This window comes from Equus asinus, chromosome 4, assembly GCF_041296235.1.
Source record: "Equus asinus isolate D_3611 breed Donkey chromosome 4, EquAss-T2T_v2, whole genome shotgun sequence".
Lineage (NCBI taxonomy): Eukaryota > Metazoa > Chordata > Mammalia > Perissodactyla > Equidae > Equus > Equus asinus.
This window is the reverse complement of record NC_091793.1, coordinates 53,734,734-53,758,699: the sequence shown is the minus strand read 5'-3', so window position 1 is coordinate 53,758,699 and position 23,966 is coordinate 53,734,734. Positions and strand designations below refer to the sequence as shown.

General features: G+C 43.5%; 1 pseudogene; it reads left to right on the top strand.

Annotated features, from left to right (window-relative positions):
- The first annotated feature begins 849 nt into the window (after positions 1-849).
- Positions 850-20,342, top strand: LOC106831281 (14-3-3 protein theta pseudogene; annotated as a pseudogene).
- Positions 20,343-23,966: the final 3,624 nt, after the last annotated feature.

Genomic DNA, 23,966 nt, shown 5'->3' with positions numbered 1-23,966 from the left:
ATGAAACTGAGAAAGGCCCTGACCCTACACCACAAACTCTGAAGAACATTAGCCACAAAGGACACCCCCTGAGTGAGCTGGCGCAGAAGCCAGGTTCTGATGCAGGGTTCTCCTGCTCCTGGACACAAGCAAACGATGGAGACGAGACTGAGGCACCTCTACGTCTATCCAGCTTAGAGGAAAGAGAGCTTCAAACGGCGGGTCGGCTTCAGGAAAGACCACAACCCCCGCTCTGACTCATCCCCTGCTAAAGGTCTCCAGGAAGCAACGGCACATCCAGAGGCACTGTCTGGGATGGATTAGAGGCTGCCGACTGGTTAGAAGAGCATCCTTAAAGCTGATTTTACAAAGTACATCACATCAGACTGACAGAATGTCAAAGGTCAACATCAAAGAATTGGGGAGGGGACACTGATGAAATTATGGGGCCAGCAATCCCCGGGTACCCTCAGCTCTGCCACTGCCAAATATCATGGGACAGGAGGAGGAAGCCTCTATTAAAGGAGAAATTTATTTATTTTTTTCTTCTTTAGAAATTACTTGGAGGGCAATGGTGGTAGACACTGAAAGGCCTTGGAAGCGCGACTGAAGCCCCATGTCCAGAGCAGTGCACAGCTGTGCCATCATTTGTATACCACTTGGTGTCCCTGGAATGACAGTGGAGAGGGGAACTGGGGCCACAGAAGCCGAGCAGTTAACCCATCTCAGGGTTAACTCCTGTCACGCGGCTGGACAGGAGAGTTCGCAGGTTTTGGCATGGCCCACAAAATGGTTACTACTGGTACCAGCAAAGGGTGAAGCTGGAGTTCCAGCCCTGTTAGCGTTACCTCTTTGGCAACTGCTAGAAGCATGTGCAAGGCTGTGGCTCTCTTTCTGGCTACAGCTGCGGCTGTGCAGCTTGTGGAAATGGACACCACCTTCCTTCTGCCCGTGAGGCCAGGGGACACCCAGCTGCTACACTGGTTACACCTGAGGAAACCACAGTTCTGGCCAGAAGTCAAGACGAAGCCCCTCTAGAAGATCCAAATCTTCCTTTGAATCTTGATCAATGAAACAAAGAGCTTACAGTGAAAAGTGAAGAACTCAACGGCTCTCTCATGAATTGCCACTGGCAGCTCTGGACACAGTTCACTCTCAAATCCCAGATGAGACCCCAAAGAAGCAAGATAAGATGTTCATTAAGCTACCCAACTATCGCACTAATTGTATCCTGTTTTGTTTTTGTTTCTGCAAAATATGTATATATATGTATGTATATTCTCCCAGGAACGTACTGGATTCTGTATGTAAATATAAACTTCCAGGACTTAAATGTGATCGACGTGATAGGATGTAACATAAATAAACTGACCAGCACAACAACACAGGAGACCTGCCAGAGGGAATGGAAATGTGGCACGCCCAGTCGTGGAGGGAGCCCACCCCAGCTACCAACACAGATCTTCCTTTATGAATGAGAGCACGGAAAATCTCTCAGCTGTGGAGAAAGGGAAGAATGAAAAGGAAGCCCAGCCAGGCGGTCAGCAGAAGGCTCCCTGTGAAACAGATTTTAGGTGGCAAACAGGGGAGAACCTTAGACCAAAGGGTGGACCTCCAACTGATCTAAATGACCTCTAAGTCTCCTTCCAACTGGAACATCCTGAGAGCCCAGGGACAAGAAATCTTTATCTTGAATTTTGGTGCTTGGAGAAGTACTTAAGTGAAAACGAATGCAGTGGTCAATGAGGATTTCTGGTGATTCTGAGAGGGGCTTTGAGCAACCTCCAAACCCGTTCGATTCAGGTTTTTAATTTTCATTTATTTTACCCCCAGTATTGAGACTCTCCTCCAGGTAGTTCAGGAGTGTGATCCTCAAGGTGATACGCACTTCTGAATCGCAAACGGGGTAAAGAAAGAGGGAGTCGAATTTTTCTGAGAATGAGCCAAGAGTTGGAAGCAGGAAGAAAGATCAGTTAAACATGGGGTGTAGGCCGCGGTCTCCCCTCTCCCCAGGAGGGTCCTCTGCTAACGCCGGAAGCGGATCACGCGGCCGCGCAGCCGCGGTGGCTCTAGAGGCCGCTCGGCCCCCTCTGTGCTCCCTCCCGGGCGCCTCGCCCTCGCTCGCCGGGCACGCAGCCCGCCCGCCGGCCTGGAGGGGACCGGGCGAGCCCGGGACGGGCGGCCGAGCGCAGCGCTGACGCGGCCCCTGCAGGAAGGCGCTGGTGGAGGCCGCACCGAGCGTTCCCACGAGAGCGCGGCCGGCCCCGGGCGGCCTGTAAGAACGAAGTCAGGGCCGCAGGGCGCCGGCAGGGTCCTCGCGAGCACCATCGAGCGGAAAACCAGCACCCTCGCAAGAAGTTGCGGCTGATTAAGAACCATCGGGAGAGAGTGAGTCTGAACTGAGATCCTTCTGCATCACCGTCCTGCGATTGTTGGTGAAGTACTTAACAGCCAATGCACCTGATCCAGAAAGTCTTTTATCTGAAAATAGAGATTACTTCCAGTACCTTTGTGGCACGTGGTGATGGTGAAAAACAAACTCTCGATAATTCCCAAGGAGCTTCCCAAAAGGCTTTTGATATTAAACAAGAAAGAGATGCAACTCGCACACCCGATCGACCCGGGGCTGGCTCTTAACTCTTCTATACTTTACCATGAGGTCCTTCATAACCCAGAGCTGGCCTGCGCGCTGGCTGAAATCCCTTCTGATGAAGCCATCACAGAACTTGATGCGCTGAATGAAGACTCAAACAGGGACACACCCTCATCGTGCAGTAGCTGAGAGACAGCCTAACATGACAGACATCAGACAATGCGGGGGAAGACCGTGAGGAGCAGAGGGACAGAAAACTGGATGCCCGCAGAGGGTGCTCCTTCTTCCTGCAGGTCGTCTTTGAACACATCTCCGTTCCTCATGCCACTTGGATTCTGGGTAGCAAAGAAACCCATTCGTGTGTGGAGTCAACCGCGGGAAATTTCACCAGGTATGGGCTGCATGTCCTAGAGTGGTTTACCTAGGTCAGTCTCATAAGCCATCTCTTTTCAAGTGCAAACGATATGTGCTAAGCGTTATATGGAGTAAAGTGGGAATTTTAAAACTAGAAAAAAATGGGGTGTAGGACAGAATCCCACTAGAAGAAGAAATAAGATTATAGGGGAGGTACTGAGTCAGACAGTTCCCTGTGCTGGTCAAGAGGTGGCATTGGAGTAACTTGCATGCCAACTGGCACAAAGGGCAGACATAGATACTCAGGATTAGGGAGCCTCTGGACTAACGTGGGGCGGGGAGGGGCGGTGGGACTGGTTGTTTAAATGTGAATGTGTCTGCTGTCTCTTTCTAAATCATTCGTTGCTTGACACAAGGGCACTTCCAGGTACAATTCCAAGTTGCACTGCACCTTTCTGTGCCTCGGTTTCCTCCCTGTAAAATGAATACAATAGTGATGCTTACCTCATAGGGTTATTGTGAGCAATGAGTTAACGTGGGTAAATGCAACAGTACCAATTACAGAGTAAATGCTCAGTAGACATCAGGCATTCTGACTCTGCACAACGACCGTGAGGCACATAGTGGGCACGTGTAATATCAGCAGGTACTAGTGGGTGCATAATTGGACAGGATGCTCACAAACCTGATATTTATAAGTCAGAGACCACCTGGCATTAAAATATCCACAGACTAGATTGGTGAGGGAATGATATTTGCATCGGTAACGTGACTCTTTACTTTGGAAAATATATAGCCTCACTGAGATGGTATCTCTCTGAGTCTCACGTAGAGTTTATGTACGCTTTGTTGAATCTTTCCAGAGAAGTGTTGTATCAATATTGCAATGCTAGGCAAACCTATTTGGGTTTATTCCCTAGGTGGAAAGTGTCAGTGCCTACCGTGTTTGGCTCTGCCCAGACATGGGTAATAAGCAAGACCTTCAGCTTTATGAACTCAGTTCTATCATCATCAGAAGGCTGCTCAAAGAAAGAGGCTGGAATTAGTCTTTCTGTTCTAAGCTTGGCATTCAGTGGACCAGAGGGGGCTTCCGGAGTACTTGCTCAGCCACCAAGATGCATTTTCCCTTCCTAACTTTTGACTCTGCAAGTTCAGTTCTTAGAGTGTGGCTTCTCCCAGCTTCCTGGTTTTCATGTCAATTTTTCCTGAGAATGTAGCTCAGTTCTGGACCCCAGCTAGGGCCTTGACAGCCTGTCTATCCATTTTCCACCATCTTATCCTGATACCCAAGCTATGCCTCTGTCACTCAGATACTGGATGAGAGTCTGCTTCAAACTCCATGGATCCCTTGGAACAACTACCACTGCCCCCTGACAAGTACTTCTATAGTCAAGGACATAGAATAATTATCGCACCGCCTCTTGAATGTGGGCCCCAGCCCACGTTAACCCTGTGTTCCCCACATCACTTCAGATCCTATTATCAGGATACTGACCAGACCAGAAAAGAATGAGCTTTCCTTCCCTTTCTTGTCCATTTCCACCTTCCTTTCCTTCTTTCTCTGCTGGCTCAGAAAGCCTCATTCATGGCTGACAGGAAGGGGAGATTGGAATGGAATAAGAGAAAAGCAGATATTATAAAGAAGAAGAGTGATAAGAATACTTTTAGCTCCAGAGATGTGAATGCTATACTTAGGAAATGGAGAATAAACAAAGTGATTCTGAAATTTCAGTGTGTGGGGGGGGGAGTATAATTTCATAGAGGCAATATGGAAATAAAATGGGATTCAGCTCTCAGTCCTGCCTCTTCCCCTTACAGGTTATATGACTTTTTGCAAGCTTACACTCTCTGAGGCTGAGTTTCCTCGTGCATAAAGTGGGGTTATAAATATGTTTATTTTGCAGGGTTGTTGTGAGGATTAAATGAGATAAGGCATGAAAAATGCTTTGTTTTGGGGTGGTGCCTGCACTGCCCATGAGCCTTCTTAGATTAGAGCTTGAAAAGTAATACCTTGTGGGCTGGATTTGGCTCAAAGAGGTTTTGTTGTCTTGTGTCAGGGGTCCTCAAGACCACCTCTAGTTGGATGATTCACTAGGAGGAATTATAGGACTAAGCTTGTTGTCATGCTCACACCTCTGATTTATTATGGCAAAGGAGGCGAAGCCAATCAGCAAAGGAAAAGCATCCGGGGGCACAGTGCAGGTAAACCAGGCCAAGCTTCCAGGGGTCCTGTCCCGTGGAGTCACACGGGATGTTCTCCATTGCCCCAGAAATAAGCTGTGAAGCACCTGTGAGATGCTGCCAACCAAGAAGCTTGTTAGAGACTCAGTGCCCAGGGTTTTATTGGGACCGAGTCATGTAGGCAGCCTCTGCCAGGCACGTCCCAATATTCTAGACTGTGGAAGGAGAGCAGGTGCTCGGCGTAAACCGTATTGTTTGTACAAACAGGTTGGGCTCAGTGAGCCACTCTTATCAGTTCCAGGAATGGTGAGAACCTCCCAAAATCCAGGTTCCCAGATGCCAGCCAAGAGGCAACCTTGCAAGTAGGCCTTTCTAAGAATAAGGAGTTAGACTGTCATGTTAACCCTTTTTTGGCACAGGGCTGGGGTTTGCCCATGTAGTTATTTTTTCTTTTCTTTTCTTTTTCTTTTACTTAGTGGCCATCCTTCAAAAATTAAGAAATTTCACTCAGGATTTCCAGCTTCCTGTGAGAAGTCAGATATTGTGGTAACAATAGATCCATATGTCCACATGACAATGATTGGTAGTCCCCTTTAAATAAGACTTGAATTCCCTTAAATGCACCCCAGTCTCCACCGTTGTCAGCAGTCTTTCCCACAGTGAGTGCCAATTGCCATTTAATAGCATACTTTTGTGCCTCTGGCCGTGGGCTGCTTGAACCAGCAGTGTCCAGTTGACCAGAGAATAAGAGAAAGAATCAGGCATGTGGCATACCACTGAGTCACCATAATTAACAATAATGCAAAAGGGTCATGTTCATAAGTTCCTGCTGCTAAGGTCCCCAGAAACACCTTGAATCCAGAACTCCTCTCCGGCACTTCCTATTACAGCAATTACTCGTGGATATTCTTGAATTGATACGACAACACTTATTGCCATATGCAATAAGCCCCTTTTATTTAAAGTTAACTTGAATCAGTCTTTGTTCGCATCCACCTAAAGACTGCTGACTGGAATAGTGATAATATAAATAAAACATTGCATATATTGTCAGTTAGTACTCTGCAAATCGACATCACCGCCAAGACTTGTTAGAGTGGACTAAAGTATGCCATCAGAGAGGTTAATCTTGTTCAAAGGAAATAGGTGCAATGAATATTCAAGTAGTTCTACATATCAATGTACCCACTTATTTACTAACTCAACACATGTTTACTGAACACCCACTATGTGACAAGAGAATGCCAGATAACAAAATGAAATTTCATCTTTATATTCCCAGCGTCTAGAAGAGTACCAGGCATGGAGTTTGGATTCAACAAATGTTTCCTGATTTCATAAATAAAGTTCACCTGTAAGGAGAACTAGAAAGCCAAGGATAGAGATAGTGAAAATAATTTTGTTCCGTATAAAAAGGGGAAATGCAAGTGGCATTAGTGCAGGAATGTGCTGGGTGCCACCTAGCAAGGCAGATGTTCTAGACGCTGCTTTTCTAATTCCAGGTGCAGAGGCCAGTTACAGAGCAGGGACTGCAGCCATCCCCATGTCTGTTGAAGGTTCCTTTCTACCAAAAGCAGAGAATTTGAAAAATTCTTTCTTGCCTCTCTGATCATTTTACTCCTCAGAAGACTGAGGGAGCAGTTATACTCTAGACTTGACTTTTACTAATAAGGAAAAACTGGTTAGTGAAGTATGTAGAAGCTACAAGAATATTGAGAAAAAGAGACTGTCATATTGGCGTTGGACCCTGGGAGTAGCTCTGAATTTGTTAGTATTCTTTTACTTGTAAGTGGCAGGAATCCAATTGAAATTGACTCAGGTCCAGTTGGATCCAAGTTTTCAAACGAAGTCATCAGGAATCAGTACCTCTCTGTTGGTATTATTTGCTTTCCTGTGGGCTGGCTTCATTCTCAAGACAGGGTCACCTCTCATAGTGGCAAGATGACCTCCAAAGCTCTGGGCTTCTGTCCTGCAAAGTTAGCAACCGCATGAGAAAGAGAGCCTCTCCTTCCCAAGTTTGCACAAAAGTCTGAGATTTGAGCGTTATTTGACACCTTTGTGTTGTAGGCCCATCCCTAAACCAATTGTGCGGCCTGTGAGGGGATGGGAGTAGGACTATAACATACTAGGTCTGCAGCTAAGGAAGGAAAGTCAGTGCTAGCAGACTGAAAAGAGCAGTTCCAGGAAGGAAAGTTACGGTGCCACTACAAGAATTATAGGTGCTGTGGATTCATTCATTCATTCATTCATTCAACAAACATTTACTGAGTGCCTACTATATGTAGGGCTATTTTAGATTCCAGGTGTATAACAGTGAACAATATAGACAAAAATCCTTGCTCTGTTGGACCTTGCATTCTAGTTGAGGTGAGAGAGAGAGACAATAAAGAGCTGTGTTAATAAAATATGTGCTATTTCAGGCGGTGATAGGTGCTGTGAAGGAAAACATCAGGGAAGGGGACTAGAGATTGCTGGGGAGGAGGGGGCTGCAATTTTATGTGTGGCTATCAGAAAAGGCTTTACTGAGAAGGGAACTTGTGAGCCAAAGCAGGTGAGAGAATGAGCTCTGTAGGTCTCTGGGTGAAGACGGTGAGGGAAGAGCAGTGCGCATGTGGGTTCGTACCTTGCACAGTGAGCCGGCGAGAGTAGGAGATGAGGTCAAAGACTGTAAACTGTCTTGTGGGCTATTGACTTTGATTTTATTCAAAACTGAGAAAGCACTGGAGAGCCTGAGCAGGGTGGTGACATGATCTAGCTGACATTTAAAATGTAGACCGAAGGGAGGAAGGAGGGTTAGGTAAGAGATTAATGCATAATCCAGATTAGAGTTATTAATAGTTTAGACAAAACTGATCACAGTGGATTTGGTTAAAAATGGTCAGATTCTGGATATATTTTGAAGGTAGTGAATTGGGGGAGGCAAGTGAGAAGGATAATGCTGAGGTTTTTGGCAAGAGTGATTGGAAGGCTGGAATTCTCATTAACTGAGATGGAGAAAACTGCGGGAGGAACAGGTTGGTAGGAGGGGAATAGGAGTTCTGTTGGAAACACGTTAAATTTGAGACACTTATTATGTTTCAAAGTGAAGATGTTGATAGGCAATTGAATATGTGAGTCGGGATTCAGGTGAGCTCTTGGCTGCAGAGTTATTGGTAAATAGATGGTATTTAACACCATGAATAAGACCACTGGAGGAGAGAGAGCAGAGAACACAGAGTTCCAAGAATGAGGTGCTTCGATGTGTAGATGTCAGGCTGATGATAAGGGAGCAGCAAAGGAGACTGGAGGCTGAGAAGAAGCAGCCGAGGAGACACGAGGCAGTCTAAGAGGATGAGATATCCTGGAGGCGAAGGGAATGCAATGCTTCGAGGAGGGAGAGATCATTCTGTCAAATGAAGAGAGAGCAGGTGAAAATAAGGACTGACTTCTGGATTTAACTCCCTGGAGGTCTTGACATGAGCAGTTCAAATGGTAGGAACGTGAAAAACCCTATTGGAGTCTGTTCAAGACAGAATGAGGAGAAAGGAATTTGGAGACCACAAATATTAACAACAACAACAACAACACAGCAGTTTATTTCTATCTGTTTTGCAATAAAAGGGAGCAGAGAAATAGGGCAGTAGCTAGAAAAGGGATGTCGAGAGAAGTTTTTTTTTTTGTTTTTTTTTTAATGAGAGAAGGTTATATGTTGATAGAAGGATCTGGGGGAGGGAGGAAACTGATGATGTAGGGGAGTGAAGGCAGAATTGGGGAGCAATGTTCTTGAGGAGACACGCAAAAACAACAGATGTCCACTACAACAACATATGGGAGGTTTTGGAAAATGTATTTCTAAAAGCCTAGAGTAAAGATAACCATGGTTTTATGGTCAACATCATTAAAAATGGACAAGAGATTAAAAAGAATGCGAGAGAATGAGAAGCGGAATTCTGATGGAGTGGAGGATTCTGGCTTGAACCTAAGTTTGGTCACCATTGGTATTCAGTATGCCTGCCTGTGTAGCGTCAGAAGATGCGTCCTCCATGATTGTGCATGCGGGGAAAAGGAGCCTCCCGGGAAAGAATTCATTCTAAAGGAAGAGAAAGCAGGGCTCTTGAATTTGCACCAAGAACTGGCCAGACAAGAGGGGCAGTTAGTACTGCATGGTGCCTATCTCTCAGATTTAGCCCTGGCCCAGCCTCTATAAACCCATGTTAGAGTTCTGGGGAGAGGGTAATACAAGAAATGAAAGCCCTATTTCAATAAACTATGTGAAATACTAGGATCACAAGATAGTTACTCATCTGTTGATGCTAACGCACAAAGAGAAAAGCCTTGAGTGCACTTTGGTGCAGCAGGGGCTCAGTGCGTGGAAGACACCTCCCACCTTTAACAGTGAGCGAGTCTGCAGTGCAGACCAGCCCTGGCAGGTGTGGCAGCGGTGGGGGCCAGCTCTCATCACCCTGCAGCAGTGGGAACCACTTCCAAGAGTGGGAGGGATTTTAAAGGTTGTAGCTTCAGGAGACCGTACCCTTAGGTGTCACCTGCTAGAGTGGCAATGGTCATGCACTAACAAGTCATTTCATGGGAAGCAGAGGCTTTGGCAGCAAATATCACCAAAGGGGGCCCAGGTAGGAGAGAATCACGGCAGACACAGGTGATGGTTGACATGACTCCTTTATGAGCACATGGGTCCTGCCGCCTATGATCTTCCTAGAGACAACTGGATGACACTTTGAGAGCGGCCAGAAGTCCCACAATAGAGGGTTGGAATGAAAATCAGAAAAAATACTTTTGTTACTGTTAATATGGTTTCATTTTATCATTAGGTTGGTGTGGCTAGGGGACCATGGGCCATAAGAAATTACAATCACATGTAAAGCTGATGAGGGAGATACTACAGAAACACACATGCTGAAGAGGATGGGCGCTGTGGAGCTGTGTGCGGATGACAAAAAGAGGCTGCGCCCCCAGGACACGTGGGGAGGAGAGAGCTCAGGAAGGAGCAGGCGCGGGCCAGCGAAGGTGAGGAGAACAGCAACAACTCGGTTTAAAAAAGCGAAACTCTGTTTGGAGCAAGAAAATGACGTAATGCTGACAGACGGCAGAGAAAGTCTAACTACCGCTGCTTTACTTCTTTTTTTTTCAAAAACAAAAGAAAATGGCCCTCAAAGGGGGGAGGTAGAAAACATAACTAAGCAGGAACTGATGTGCATAGTACGATTGTGAGGGATCCTAGTCATTATTTCTACTTTTCTCTATTTTCTGAAAGTTTTACAGTATTACTAAAGCATTTAGAGTATTACTTTTTGTTTTACTTAAAAGAAAATTCTATTTTTAAATTTAATTTTATTATTATTATTATTCTTTTCTTTTTTTTTGAGAGGAAGACTAGCCCTGAGCTAACATCTGCCAGTCCTCCTCTTTTTGCTGAGGAAGCCTGGCCCTGAGCTAACATCCGTGCCCATCTTCCTCTACTTGGTATGTGGGACACCTGCCACAGCATGGCGTGCCACACAGTGCCATGTCGGCACCTGGGATCTGAACCGGCGAACCCTGGGCCGCCGGAAAGCGGAACGGGCGCACTTAACCGCTGCGCCACCTGTCCGGTCCCTTAAAAGAAAATTCTTAATATTTTATTGAAAAACAAGGAATTAAAATATGACATATGTAAAAGATTTGGTAAGAGTTCAAATCAATGCTTAGATGACGCCGAGCCCACAATTCCAGATGCATTACGTCCTAAGGTACCGAGAGAGGATGGATGTGACAATGAGACAACAGCTTATAGTCGTTAAGGCACGTGGGAGAACAAGAAAGTCGCCAACAGGGGCTGGCCCCGTGGCCGAGTGGTTGAGTTCGCGCGCTCCGCTGCAGGCGGCCCAGTGTTTCGTTGGTTCGAATCCTGGGCGCGCACGTGGCACTGCTCATCAAACCACGCTGAGGCAGCGTCCCACACGCCACAACTAGAAGGACCCACAACAAAGAATATACAACTATGTACCGGAGGGACTTTGGGGAGAAAAAGGAAAAAATAAAAAAATCTAAAAAAAAAAAAAGAAAGTTGCCAACAGATTGTATCTAATGATTTTTACAGTTTATAAAGCAACTTTATATGCCTAATATTAGCTACTGTTATCTGCCACATGCTAGGCATTGTGCTAGACCAGAGGTCAACAAACGATGGCCCGCAGGCCAGTTTCAGCCTGCTGCCTGTTTTGTGCTAAAAATGTGCTTAAATGGTTTGAAAAAAATCAAAAGAAGAGTATTTCATGTCAGGTGAAATTTATATGAAAATCAAACTTCAGTATCAATAAATAAAGCTTTATTAGAACACGGCCATGCCCATTTGTTTATGTATTGTCTGTGGTTGCATTTGCACAACAATGGTGCGTTTGGGTTGTTGTGACAGTGGTGTGTGGCCTGCAAAGTCTAAAATATTTACTATTTAGTCGTTGCTAAAAAAAAGTTCACTGATTCCTGGGCTAGATACACATCTGATATTATCTGTAACCCGTGGCGACTCTGAAAGTTGGTATTTCATTAGGTCCTCTCCAGGTCCTGCCCAGGGAGGCGAGTTGGGCAGCCACCGTTATCCCTGTGATAAAACCAAAGCTCAGAGAACTTGAGTGACTTGTGTGAGGCCACACAGCTCACATGGGACTCACGTTGGTCTGTTCTCAAAGCTCACACTCTTTATACCACACGACACAGCTGGAGGACTAGTGCTGGCCAGATGTTTCACCTTTTTCTTTTTAATGGGGAAAAGGGTGCTCTGGAAATTTTATTCTAGTGAGTTTGATTTTAAATCTCAGAAAAATATTTAAAATAAATTGCTGAATGAGTGGCTATAAAACCTAAGAAAAGAAAGTGTTCACTAAGAATACTTTCCTGCTTTGGCCCTGTTTCTATACTATAAAACATTTCATATAGTAGAAATGCACTAGGATATAAGAGAAATAAAACTGTAAAGAAGGACTCATGTTTGTATAGTGCTTTACGGTTTGTCAGGGCACGTTTACATGTACTATTTCATTTGAGATCACAGCTCTGTCAGCTTGGCAAGGCGGGGACTGTGAGCCCCATCTTGCAGAGAGAGCTCAGAAAGGTTAAATAGCTTGTCTAAAGTCATAAAACTGATTAGTCACAGAGCCAAGACTCGAATCCAGCTCTTCCGATTTCCAATTCAGTGTTCACGGCATAATAAAATAGTTAATGTTTACTGCATTCTTAATTTGTGCCAGGAACTGTTCTAAATGCTTTACTCATATTAACTTATTTGAGTTTCACAATGACACTGTGAAATATGTTCTGTTATTATCCCCATGTACAGATGAGGAAACTGAGGCACAGAGTGATCCAGTCGCTTGTGTAAGACCACAGAGCTTACCGTGCGTAGTGGAGCCAGGATCTAAAGCAGACTGTCTGGTTCCGAAGCCAGGACGCTTCTCTTCCGCCGGCTCTGCCTCCTCCTGGGGCATCTGACGCAGCGTCCCGTGATGCGCTCTGGACCAGTAGCACACCTGTGTGCCGGATGAAGATGCGGTTCTGTACTACACTGTCTACTGAATGACAACACGAAGAGTAGTGATTACAGGGTTGCCATGTCCTGAGGGGAGCTCCTCAGAGGGAGAGGGTTTGCAGTGAAGCCCCAAGTTGTTTGTTCATTATTTGCCTATTGTGTTGTATTGCAGGTTACAAATTCAGGAAGCGCATCGACAGGTTGTATGAACTGGTTTTAACCAAGTCATCCCCTCAGAATGAGAGGGCTCCCGGAAAAGATCTATACAAACAAACTGTGTGGGGTGAGCAGTTCATACTAATGTGTGTGTATATATTAGCATATTCTAATGATGCCGGCACAAGTAGCCAACAAGAAGATGGCAGAGCCACCACTTATAAAGTGAGGGGAATCCTCTGTGAGCCGCAAAGTGAGAAAGAATCGATGATCTAAGCAGATCTAATAGATGTGGTCTCATTGCTCTCTCTAGAAATATAACTAATAATATACAAATTACAGAAAATCATTAGTAAAAATAATTTTGCAATCACAATGGTTGGAGACTACTGACGTACATGTACAAGTAAAACTGAACCTGGGGAAGTGAGCCGGACCATTGAGTTCAGCAAATAACAGGAACGTTCAAATACATAGTTAAATGTTTGGAGCTTGTTCATACGATCTGTACAATTTCTGTTTTCCCCTTTGTTTTGCAGGTGTTACAAGCAGAATGTATAATTTGGGTATTGTGAGCAACTCCCTGGAAGTTATTTGCAATCATTCTAAACCAATGGTTCATAGAGTGTGGTCTGCAGACCAGCAGCCTTAGCATCACCTGGGAACTAATTAGAAAGGCCAGTGTTTGGACCTCACCCCAGATCTACCAAGAGAGAAACTCTGGGGATGGGGCCCAGCAACTTACATTTAAACAAGCCCTCCAGGTGATTTTGTTTATAATCTGAGACCCATGTATTGCACAGGCAGAACAGCTAAATTAGAAAGAGCTGGAAGAATAGGGAACGTTTCTCAATACTCAAAGGTAATTCATATTGATAAAGGCCATTCAAAGTGAATTTACTTAAACCACAATTTTACAGTCTTGTTATTTAAAGTAAGGCCCAGGGGCCGGACCAGTGGCATAGTGGTTAAGTTCACACGTTCTGCTGCGGTGGCTGGGGTTCATGGGTTCGGATCCTGGGTGCGGACATGGCACCACTTGGCAAGCCATGCTGTGGTAGGCGTCCCACATATAAAGTAGAGGAAGATGGCATAGCTCTTAGCTCAGGGCCAGTCTTCCTCAGCAAAAAAAAGAGGAGGATTGGCAGCAGATATTAGCTCAGGACTAATCTTCCTCAAAAAAAAATAAATAAATAAAATAAAGTAAGGCCCAGAGACTGCCAGCATCAGCACTGCTGGGAGCTGGTTAGAAATGCAGAATCTAGGGCTCCTCCTTCTACCTAATTGAATCACAATCTGCATTTTTTCTGTGTGTGAGGAAGAATGTTGCTGAGCTAACATGTGTGCCAATCTCCCTCTATTTTATGTGAGATGTCGCCACAGCATGGCTTGACGAGCAGTGCTAGGTCTGCGCCTGGGATCCGAACCCACAAACCGTGGGCCAAAGCAGAGCACGTGAACCTAACCACTATACCACAGGGCCAGCCCCCATAAGCTGCATTTTAACAAGATTTCCAGGTGATTCTTATGTACATTAATATTTGAGAAGCTTTGTTATAGAAAATAGTTGTTAAAATGTTTGAGTGGGAATTAACATTTAAAATGTTGATACTTTAGCTTTTCTTTTGGACAAAATTGTGTGAAAGTGTGACACAACATTCTTCGCCACTTTGTGTTTGACTTTGTAGTACCATCATGAATTTTGTAACAAAAGTAATTTGAGGGCTTTTCTGTGAGCTGGCAGTTTCCCAGCATTATGTGAACTGATTTTATGGAACATATCTTGTTTTTAAAAAATTCACAATCCACTTTAGAATCGAATTCCATTACATTTGTGGATGTTTGCATCCAACATTCGTGGACCAGCTTCCTGACAAGCACCCTGACAGGATGGGTGGGGTGGAAGCCAGCGTCAAGCTGGAGGATGTTGGGTGGGGAGTAATTTTAGAAGTGGTCAGGTCGTTAGTTGAATATGCCCGTATCATAATAGCTATTGCTTTCTTGGGTGACCTAACCACGGGGATGGTGAGATAGTGGAGCCCTAGATCACAACAGCTCCGACGTTAAGGGTGATTATCTCTGGGCAGTAAAAGTCCAGGTGATTTTTAGTTCGGTTGTTTTGCTCATCTGTATTTTCTAAACTTTCTGGAGTGAATGTGTGCTATTTTTGCAGTCAGAAAGATCTCTTACCTAATTTTTTAAATTGAGGTATAATTTACATGCAATAAAATGCACAGAAATCTTAGGTGTTCAATTTGAAGAGTTTCAGCAATTGTATACACCCGTGTAACCGCCACTCCAAACAAGATATGAAATATTTCCATCACCCAGAAAGTTCCTTTGTGCCCTTTTAAGCCAGAAACTACTGTAACATAGCACTCCTCCTGTAATACGCACACTGCTTCCAAGGCTTTCTAACCTCAGTGTGGTTTCAACGTGCTGCTCTGGAAGGGCACGCATATCCAGATTTTAGCAAATATACGTATTTGTTGGCCTTGGGCATAGACATTAGGAATACAGAGTCAACGCTGCATTCCTTTCCATGTACTTCCTTTTGTGTATTTCTAACTCATACTTCAAGTAGAAAATGAGAAAAATGTTTTCCTTCCATAATTTCCCCTCCCCCACAGCGGTTCCTTTTTCTCTTTTTTCCTTCCTGCTTTGAAACAGCTACTTACTGCACTGCCAGCAGAAGATTCTATTAAGATGAAAGCTTTGTCCTTGCCAAGGCAGACAAAGGGCTCTAAGTAGAGCCTGCTTGCCAGTGTCTAGGAGAGGAATGGGTGTGTGGTGCCCTCTCTCCCATTCCACGCCCCCACTAACGCCCACACTTGCCTCTCAGACATCTCTTCTTGTTGCTCTGGTTTATGGTAACAATAAAAATCATGCAGATTAAAAGATAATAAAGTTTAAATCACACAAAGCACTTTCATAGAGCTTATCTCATTTTGTTAGGTTCCCCTGAAATACCCTTTGAGTTCTCTAGGGAGATAAATACCAGTGTTCATTAATTCATCCCTTTGTTCATTCACTTAGCACAGGCGGATATCTGTAGATACTATGTGCCAGGGAAAATACTACGCACTAAGTAACAATGTCAAAAAGAAACAGTCCCTCACAAAGCTTGTTGTCGGGGGTGGGGGGTGGGGACAGATGAGTCAATAGGCAATCATGTCTCAGGTTGTAACAATTTGTGTGGGAGCATATTGAACCCAGCTTAGTTATAATATGGAAGAGTTGGAAGCAATCGCACTCTCTTAACAATAGGAAGATGTTAAATTAATGCACAGCTGCTTAATGGAATGTTTTGTGGCCATTAAAAGTTATTTTTGGGAGATACATTTGAGGATATATCAATAGGCACGTGTTACTTTTATAAGCAGATAAAAAATTGTAAGGTGAAAAATGCAAGATTGTTTTAAGTATGTCAAGGTACTAGCCAAGCCCTAGTGGTGGTAATATTTATCTTCAAATACACATTAAGTTAAAATGAATTTTCTAATGAAATTTTAATTTTAGAATGTTCCCTTACTACTCCTCCAAGAACAGGAACCAGACAAGGATGCCCACTTTCACCACTCTTATTTAACACAGTATTGCAAGTCCTAGCCAGAGCAATCAGGCAAGAAAAAGAAATAGAAGAGATCCAAATTGGAAAGGAAGAAGTGAAACTGTTTCTATTTGCAGATGACGTGATTTTATATATAGAAAACCCTAAAGAATCCACCAAAACACTTTTAGAAATAATAAACTAATACAGTAAAGTTTCAGGATACAAAATCAACATGCAAAAATCAGTTGCATTTCTATACGCTAACAATGAAATAGCAGAAAGAGAAATCAAGGATACAATCCCATTTATAATTGCAACAAAAATGATAAAATAGCTAGGAACAAATTTAACCAAAGAGGTGAAAGACCTGTACACTGAAAACTATAAAACATTGTTGAAAGAAATTGAAGAAGACAAAGAAATTGAAAGATATTCCATGCTCTTGGATTGGAAGAATTAACATCATTAAAATGTCCATACTTCCTGAGCAATCTACAGATTCACTGCAATCCCTATCGAAGTTCCAACAACATTTTTCACAGAAATAGAACAAAAAATCCTAAAATTTATTATCGAACAGCAAAAGACCCCCAATAGCCAAAGGATTCCTGAGAAAAAAGAACAAAGCTGGAGGTATCACACTCCCTGATTTCAAAATATACTACAAAGCCATAGTAACCAAAACAGCATGGTACTGGCACAAAAAGAGACACAGATCCATGGGACAGAACGGAGAGCCCAGAAATAAACCCACACATCTACAGATAGCTAATTTTCGACAAGGGGGCCAAGAACGAACAATGAAGAAAGGAAAGTCTCTTAAATAAACAGTGTTGGGAAAACTGGACAGCCACATGCAGAAGAATGAAAGTAGACCATTATCTTGCCCCATACACAAAAATTAACTCAAAATGGATTAAAGACTTGAATGTAAGACCTGAAACCATAAACATTCTAGAAGGAAATATAGGTAGTACTCTCTTCGACATGAGTCTTAGCATATTTTCAAATACTATGTCTGACTGGGCAAAGGAAACAATAGAAAAAATAAACATATGGGACTACATCAAACTAAAAAGCTTTTGCACAGCAAAGGAAACCATCAACAAAACAAAAAGACAACCTAACAAATGGGAGAAGATACTTACAAACCATATATCCAAAAAGGAGTTACTATCCAAAATGTATAAAGAACTCATATATCTCAACAACACAAAAACTAACAACTCAATTTAAAAAATGGGCAAAAGATCTGACTAGATATTTTTCCAAAGAAGATATACAGATGGCCAACAGGCACATCAAAAGATGTTCAGGATCATTAATATTAGGGAAATGCAAATGAAAACTACAATGAGATATCAACTCATGCCCATCAGAATGGCTATAATTGATAAGACAAGAAATAACAAGTACTGGGGATGATGTGGAGAGAAGGGAACCCTCATACACTGCCTGTGCGAATGTAAACTGGTGCAGGCACTATGGAAAACAGTATGGAGATTCATCAGAAAATTAAGAATAGAACTACCATATGATCCAGCTATTCCACTGCTGGGTATTTATCAAAAAAATTTTTTTTCATGTTGAAAATATGATTGCATAGAGATATATGCACCCCTGTGTTCATTGAGGCATTATTCACAATAGCCAAGACTTGGAAACAACCTAAGTGCCCATCAAGGGACAAATGGATAAAGATGATGTGGTATTTAAACACAATGGAATACTACTCAACCATTAAAAAAAGATGAAATCTTGCCATTTGTGACAACATGGATGGACCTTGAGAGTATTATACTAAGCAAAGTAAGTCAGAGGGAGAAAGTCAAATACCATATGATCTCACTCATAAATAGAAGATAAGAACAACAGCAACAACAAACAAACACAAAGAGACGAGATTAGATTGGTGGTTACTGGAGGGGAAGGGGGGAGAGAGGGTCAGAGGGGTGACTAGGCACATGTGTGAGGTGATGGATGGTAATTAGGCTTTGGGTGGCGAACATGATGTAATCTACACATAATTTACATAAAATGAAATACACCTGAAATTTATGTAATGTCGTAAACCAACATTACCTCAATAAAAAAAATGTTCCCTTATAACTTTTCTTTTAATAGGTTGTCTATAATTAGATTTGGGCTTTAAAATCTAATATTTGAAGGGGAGTTTTCAAATATTTACCTATGGTTCTATAGCTGTTTATAGTGTTCTCATACATTATTTCACTTCATCTCGGCAATAACCCTGCCAGTCCAGTGTTCCTCTCTCCTTTCTGCAGAGGCAAAGCAAGGCTCAGCGATGCTGGAGAACTCCACCACCGTCGCAGAGTTAGCGGGTGGCAGAACCAGACCTCCAGTCTCGTTTGTTTGACTCCAAATCCAGAGGCTCTTGCATTTCACATTGGTGTCTTGCTAGTAGTATTTATATCCTATGGGCCCCAGACATTTCAACCAAGCAGGAGTGTTTGAACCAGCATAGTATAACTACTCATGTTCTTAAATTTATTTGCACTGTTGCTTCTTATATTACCGACATAACATCAGATAAGGGCCTAGCATGTAGAAGCAACATCAGCGAGCCAACTCAGCTCTGCTTTTTTTTAAAGCTTAGCACCTGAGCTCACATCTGTTGCCAATCTTTTCTTTTTATTCTTCTCCCCAAAGCCCCCCAGTACATAGTTGTGTATCCTAGTTGCAGGTCCTTCTAGTTGTGGCATGTGGGACGCCACCTCAGCATGGCCTGATGAGCGGTGCCATGTCCGCGCCCAGGATCTGAACCAGTGAAACTCTGGGCTGCTGAAGCAGAGAGCACAAACCCAACCACTCAGCCATGGGGCCGGCCCCTTGTCTCCACTTTATTTATTTTTTTTAAGTATCTTTAGTATGTATTTGTATTTTCCTGATTATAAAAGTAAAAAGTATTCATAGAATTTTTTAATGAGGATTATTCTGTCATATGGGTTTAAAAAACATTTTCCCCCTTGATGCAGTGGGTCTGCTTAATAGTTTTTTTCAAATTTAATATTTAAATTTTTATCAAAATAATACATGTATGGAGACTAAAATAGTCCAATTGTCTGATGAAGCTTATAGTGACAAAGAGCAGCGCCTCTTCTGTTCCTCCGGGTGCTGATTCCCTTTCCCTGATAGAGAGCTTTTTTGGCGAGGTTTCTACCTTGAGAATCTGCTATAACACACGAATACCACTATATTCTTTTTTTTTTTTTAATTTCCATATTAGCCTTTATGTGCTGATTTCTGTTGGGGCCCTCCGTTTTCCTGCCCTCGTGTCTCCACGTGGACCGAGGTCAGTTAACCCTGACCTTCAGGGGCTCCCTCCTCCAGGGAGGAGTGGCTTACCTGGCAAGCAAGCAGGTCCACTCAGCCCCCTCCTCTCTCTCCTGGAAGCACCTGCCTGAGGCAAGGTGCCTTCTGTTCTGCTCTCCCATTTCGTGAGCTACTGGGGCAGGGTCTGCCCTGGGCACGAGGCCAATGATGGAGCTGCTAAGTCGGCCTAGCTCACACTTGAAACAGTAGGAAGCTTACCCTCCACGCTTCAATCCAGCTTCTGTTGGACAGAAGCCGTGAACCCCCGCTGCGTATCCCTCACCTGCTGCGGCTGGAGTGACAGCTTCCATCCTGCTGACAGTTCCTGCTTCTCTTTGCTCCTCCGAGAGAGGGCCTAGACTCCCATTCTCTCGTGGGACAGTTCTAAGGTGGGTTCCACACGGTTTCCCAGAAGCTCCGCTGCAGGATTGACCTCACTGACACGTTTGACACATCCTTTACTGGCTTTTCTCCCTTCCCTGTCTCTCATTCCCATGTCCTCACTTACTTCCTAGGGTCACTTCCCCCCAAATCTTCCGGGACCCACATCTCGTCTCTCGGTAGGAAGTTGATATTTTGATTTTCATCTGTCTGTCTCTTATGTCCCTCTCTCAGTTGATTCCGAACAACCTCCTGTTATGAAAGGTGAGGATTTGATCCTCTCTCACCACCCTCCCCTGCCCACTCACACATTCATGCTTTTCCAAATCTCATGCCTCAAATATAGTTACATAACCTGTACTGGGTTAGATGAGTATTTATTAGTAATAGTGTAATTAATGTCAGATCATTACATTATTATCACCATAAATATAAATCTTATCTGATCCACGTAGGTATTAAATTACATTTCCTTCCTGGCACAGCTTTTGACTGTAAAGCCCCTCTAACATGACCAAACTCATCTGCCAGTCTGCCGGTCCCAGTTTTCCTTGGTAACGCTGCTCCTGCTCCAGCCTGGACTGGTTGTTGTCCGGCCTGCTGCCTGGTTCCTGCCTTCGCCGCCCTCGCAGGACTGCCCCTGGCCTCTTTGCTGTGCACGCCCCTTCTTCCTCTTTCTTAGTTTCTCCCTTAGTCTACTGGAGCCCCGTCACTCCTAGGAGCTTTCTGAAAAGGGAGATGGAAGGGAAATCATTTCATTCCTTCCTCATCTGGAAATATCTTTATTTTATTTTTGCTATGGATTTAGAATTTGCAAAAGTATAAAATTCTAATTAGAAATCATCTTCCTTTAGAATTTAAAGTTTTCATCAACTGCCTTCTAGTTTCTAGTGGTTGCTCCCGGGAATTCTGATCCTGTTCTGATTCCCAATCCTTTGTGAACTAGTTTTCCTCTTAAGGAATTTTTCATACGTATGTACTTTAAATCCCTAGTTTTCTGAAATTTCATGATGCTGTTCTTTGGTTTTGTTTTTTTGTGGGACTCTAAGTGAGATCTTTCCATCAGAACACTCATGTCCTTCAGTTCTGGAAAACTGCCTTGTGCTTCTCCTTTAATTTTCTTTCTCCCGTGTTTCATCTTTTTGTTCTGTCTAGGAAATTTGCTTAACCATATCTTCAAGCTTTCTTTTCTTTTTTTTTTTTTAAAGAATGGCGCCTGCGCTACCCTCTGTTGCCAATCTTCTCCTTTTTTTCCTTCTTTTCCCTGAATCCCCCCAGTACATAGTTGTATATTTTAGTGGTGGGTCCTTCTAGTTGTGGCATGTGGGACGCCACCTCAGCGTGGCCTAACGAGCAGTGCCGTGTCTGTGCCCAGGATCTGAACCTGCGAAACACTTGGGCTGCCAAAGCTGAGTGGGCGAACTTAAAAACTCGGCCACAGGGCCGGCCCCTGTTCAAGCTTGCTTTTGATTTTTCATTTCTACCGTCTTATTGTTTAATGCCCAAGTCCTTTTACTGCTTTCTGAATATTCCTTTTAAAAATATCTTGGTTTTGTCTCAAGGATACTTTACTTTTTATCTTTCGAAGGATATGATTATAATCTTTCTGTTTTAAGTTTACTTCTGTTCTCTGAAAACTGCCTCTGTGTTGTCTTGGAAGGTGCTTGGTCTTTGTATTTCATGTTAAAAGTTTTCCTCAAAAATTTAGTGAACCTAGGGGCCAGCCTGGTGGCACAGTGGTAAAGTCTGCACGTTCCGCTTTGGCGGCCCGGGGTTTGCTGGTTTGGATCCCGGGTGCAGACATGGCAGCACTTGGCACGCCATGCTGTGGCAGGGGTCCCACAAATAAAGTAGAGGAAGATGGGCATGGATGTTAGCTCAGGGCCAGTCTTCTTCAGCAAAAAGAGGAGTATTGGTGGCAGATGTTAGCTCAGGACTAATCTTCCTCAGAAAGAAAAAGAAAAGAAAAAACTAGTGAACCTTAAGTGGTTCTTACTTGTGTAAGGTACAGAATGTGCTGGAAGCCCTGTTTGCGCATTTGGGGCTTGTCTGTGTGTTTGCACGTGTGGGCTTCACTGGGGGGCAGTTGGGCAGGAACGGGGCAGTTTGTTGGGAGACTCCCAAGTCTTGGCTTATGAAGGCGGTCACCATCCTATAGGCCCAATTGTATCCCGACCTCCAGTGAGGTCCTCGGAGCCTCCGATTCCTGGGCCCTTCTGTGGCTCAGTTTGCTTCTTATTGGCCGGCTGCATGCTCTCCTCCTCCACCCCAACTCTTTCTCCCTCCTATGCAGACTTAGGTTCCAATTTTCTGTAGCCTGCTAAGTCACTTAGCGCTCACCCATTTCTACCAGGGAAAGGTGTTTTCCATACAGTTGTGAGATTATTGACATTCACTTCCAACTACGGCAGTGATAATGACGTGACATCGCATGGGGTGTTGTAGTTTATGGAATGCTTTCACTATATCGTCCCGTGTAATCCCTCCATCCTTGGTGAACAAGGGGTTATTATCTTCATCGTGCAGATTTATTTCAAACTTAGTGCGACATAGTGCTTGCTGGGTACCAAGCACTGACAAACCAGCTTTACAGATGGTAACTCATTTAGTCCTCAAAACAGCTCTATATCGTAGGAACTATTCCTATCTTCCTTTCACAGAGGGAAAAATTGAGGCACAGAGGTTTGCTACTTACTCAAGTTCAACTGGCTAATAGATATGGTTGGGGATTCAAGTCTGCCTCCAAAGCCCGCCATCTTAAAGAGTATTTTATGCTGCAGACAAAAATGTTAAACAGCAGACTCAAAAAAGTAATTTTCTAGAGTCACTTGGTAAATAAGAGTCAAACAAAAACTTGACCCCTGAGTTTTTCTAACTCCATGCCTAAAATGTTCTTCAGATTACTATGCAAGACGGCTGTCAGCACTGAAGTTTATAGTGACCAGTTAGACGTCTCAGCAACACGAGTGGCCTCTTCTGACGATGTTGTGACCAGTGCATTTGTTTTGCAAATCATTGATTCTATCTGCAACTTTCTTTTTCTTTTTTTTTAAAGATTGTCACCTGAGCTAACATCTGTTGCCAATTTTCTTGGGTTTTTTCCTTCTTCTTCTCCCAAAGCCCCCAAGTACATAGTTGTATATTCTAGTTGTGAGTGCCTCTGATTGTGACATGTGGGACGCCACCTCAGCATGGCCTGATGAGTGGTGCCAGGTCCACACCCAGGATCTGAACCTGTGAAACCCTGGGCCACTGAAGTGGAGTGCATGAACTTAACCACTCGGCCACAGGGCTGGCCCCTGCTAATGTTTTCTTAGAATGGATTTTTAGAAGCTACATTACTGGATTAAAACAATATGAGGATATAACCTTTTTAAGGATTTTATAACGTTTGCTAAAGAATTTGTCAGAAAGTTTCCATTTAAACTCACCAATTGTGTAAGAACCACACCATTGTAACCACTGATGCTCTCTTTTTTAATTCGCAGGTGGAAAATTGAAGTTGATTTTTTGAAAATCTTGCAATAATTAGATTGAACACTTTTTTTGTGTGTTTATCAGCCATTAGTACTTCTTGTTTCAGACAATATCTTTCATTGTTTTATAGGAAAGGAATTAAAAATAAACCAGAACAAATACTAAAATGCTTCTCTGGCTCACAGAAAAACTTTCTTCTTAATTGTATTTATCTAAAGACTTCTCAGGCTTTGTAAACTGAAGTCAAGATGATGCTGTGAAATACAAAAACAAAATCTTCCAACTCAGCCAACCTGACTTCCCCTTTTGCTTCTAGCAGATTCCAACATTTATAGTCTATCTTTCTTTTAAAGAAGGAGAGTATAAATTCCAATTAAAAGCTTCTTACTACAGCAATTACTACCAAGTGTCCTATAAAACTTCTGGACTTCTGCACTGCAAATAGAATTATTAGGTAA